The sequence below is a fragment of the Mesitornis unicolor genome, unplaced genomic scaffold (assembly GCF_000695765.1).
Source record: "Mesitornis unicolor isolate BGI_N332 unplaced genomic scaffold, ASM69576v1 scaffold39767, whole genome shotgun sequence".
In the NCBI taxonomy this organism is placed as follows: domain Eukaryota; kingdom Metazoa; phylum Chordata; class Aves; order Mesitornithiformes; family Mesitornithidae; genus Mesitornis; species Mesitornis unicolor.
This window is the reverse complement of record NW_010199146.1, coordinates 674-3,339: the sequence shown is the minus strand read 5'-3', so window position 1 is coordinate 3,339 and position 2,666 is coordinate 674.

Genomic DNA, 2,666 nt, shown 5'->3' with positions numbered 1-2,666 from the left:
AAATCTATGCTGTTTAATCCAAGCTGATGGAGCTATTTGCAAAAGCCTGTAGATTTTATTTTAGATTCAAGTATTATTGTTTATTTAAAGTTCAAAAATAGCCACCTTTGTGTTAAAATATAATGTTTCAGAAAATATGCTCTTATAATAGACTTCTCTCGTAGTCTAGTTTGGCTGTTAGCATTTCAATGTATTTTAAAGAGTAGTGCTCTAATGCATCCCAGTTTCTGAGTTCTGGCCACTGTGATTCATTTTGCAGGTGGGAGAACACTCTGAAGGCTGGGGAAACTTATTCTCAAATAGGATCTTTAAATTCAATACTTTGAGAAGTCTTTTGTCTTATCAGTGGTCTTATTTTTTTGTTTCTGGTGCCCAAACATAATGCCTGTGGTAGATTACATATATACATATAAAAATAAGTGTAGATTGTTTTTTGCTGAAACTTCAGTGTAACACTGTGGGCTGTACTTTATATATTTGCTGCAGAAGGACTTGCTTTCACAACTGGAAGATTTTTCGTTTTATTTTTGTTTGGTTGTCTTTTTTTTAAACAGGTATTGTTATGTAAAAGGAATAGAGAAATCATACATGGGTTTCCTAAGTGGAAAAAAATCGCAGAAGGTATTGCCATACCAAAAAGCAGAAGCTATTCTCCCTAAATGTATACATGTATGCCTGTGTGTCTATCTGTATATATAGACATAAATAATCAGACTTGAAGTTGGCATAATATGTAATGCCTGCTCATGCTGTTGACAGTTAGTTAATAATGCACGTTCTCCCATTCTCTTCAGCTGAATTCTTAAGGCATTACCATGGGAATTTTCCCTTTCTGGGGGTTGTAACAGAGCTCTAGCACTAACTGTTTTTGTGATGTGCTTCTTGACTGGCTGGAGTGGCCCTTATTCAGGAACTCCATCCAAGCATCTCGTGCAGAGAATGAAACCACCACCTGTCCTCAACGAAGTGCTCCATGCTGCAGCAACGAGTAACGGTGTCTTGTGCCTTTGGTGAGTCTTTCAGTGTGATGAGGTCTTGGATTTTAACATGCAGCATCCCATTCGAAGTGGGATACAGTCAAATGTACTCATCAGAGAGATAGGCTTGAAGCTTTTAGCAACCATTCTGCTCCTTTTTAAGGCTCTGAGAACACTCGATAGGTAACAAAGATGCAACCCTGAAACTGCAGTCACAGTTGGCTGAAGTCTGCAGTCTACTTTTCAAAATGATAGCTTTTTTTTTTCCCTGTTCTGGCAATGTCAGAGCATTGCCTACAAAATAAGCAGTCCTACACCCTCAAAAATTAGCAATTGAGTCCACTCAAAATTATGAGATGGTTTTAAAAATGGGAAGATTAACCTTTATGTTTAATTCAGAGTCCTTTTGAAGGCCATCCTGGTGTCTTGGTTTGCCAACTTTTATTTTGCATTCAGCTCATGTTTTGAAGATTTTTCTGTTGAGATAGTAGAAAAGAACAGAAGGAATAGAAACATTCAGCTTTTGTTTAAAAATAAATAGACAACTGTCTGTCTTGCAGCCTATTGATTTCTGCAGCTGAAATTCTCTGAAGCATTTTGATTTAGTATCATTATTAATGACTACTATCTAGAAGTGATGACTACTTGTTTGGGGTCCTCTGGGTTTTAAATAGCATTTAAAGATGTCTTGGGTTCCCCCCTCCCTTGACTAGTACTAAATCTCAGTAAAATTGAGGTGACTCCTCAGTTATGAAAACGTACAAGGTAAGAAGGGAGTGCAAAATCTATTTATGATAATTTAGACTGTAATTTTTCTCCCAAAGCTTTGTAAAGCATTGCACCTCTCCTCTCTGTGGCACTCTGACCTCCTCTAGTGGTGGCTGGCCCACAAGAGAGCCTCTCGCAGCTGCCTAGCAGGAGAGAGTCTCTGGCCAGGGGTGACATGGCTCTGACTCTGGTAGTGGGTGATCTGGAGGGGGATCTCTGCTGTCAGGGATCTGCTGGTGTAGGAGACTTCCAGTTCCCTCAGATTCAGCTGAGTTTTTGCCTTGATTTTTTTCCTTTGGACAATGCTGGAAGCTCCTTGTCAGCATGTGTCACAGAGGAGGCAGAGAGATGTGGAAGTCTGACAGTGCCTATTAGCCATCCTTATTTTTAGTCTGGGTTTCTAAAATATGAAACCAGCAAAGAACAAATACCAAGAGTTTTGTGTCCCAGCCTTTTTAAAATGCAAGCATGAGGAAAAGTTTCAATTTCTCCTCAAACTTACAGACTTTTTGTAACTGCAAACGCTTGAAAAATCAAGAGTAACACCACAAAGGGAAGATGTCTGTGTATCTCATTCTCCTTATTGTCTTGGCTCACTTGACCCTGTTGTGGATATGCCCTTTCATTGTATGCAGCTCTTGGGCAAAGAAAGGGAAATGAGCTTTGTAGAAGCCCATGGCTTGATCAAGGACTGGCTGAATTAGCTGGACCAGGCCATGACTCAGCATGGCTCTGTAAGGATGCAGCTCTGATGTGCCAGGGTACTCTGCTTGCCTTCAGTCTGAGTGTTGGGTGGAGGGTGCAGTTGGTTGGTGGGGATGCTTTCCTCTGAGTGACTGAGGCATAGGCACAGCCTTGCTGGTCTTGAGGTAAGAGAAAAACTGAACTAAAACTTTTAAGATCTACAGAATCGCTTCCCAC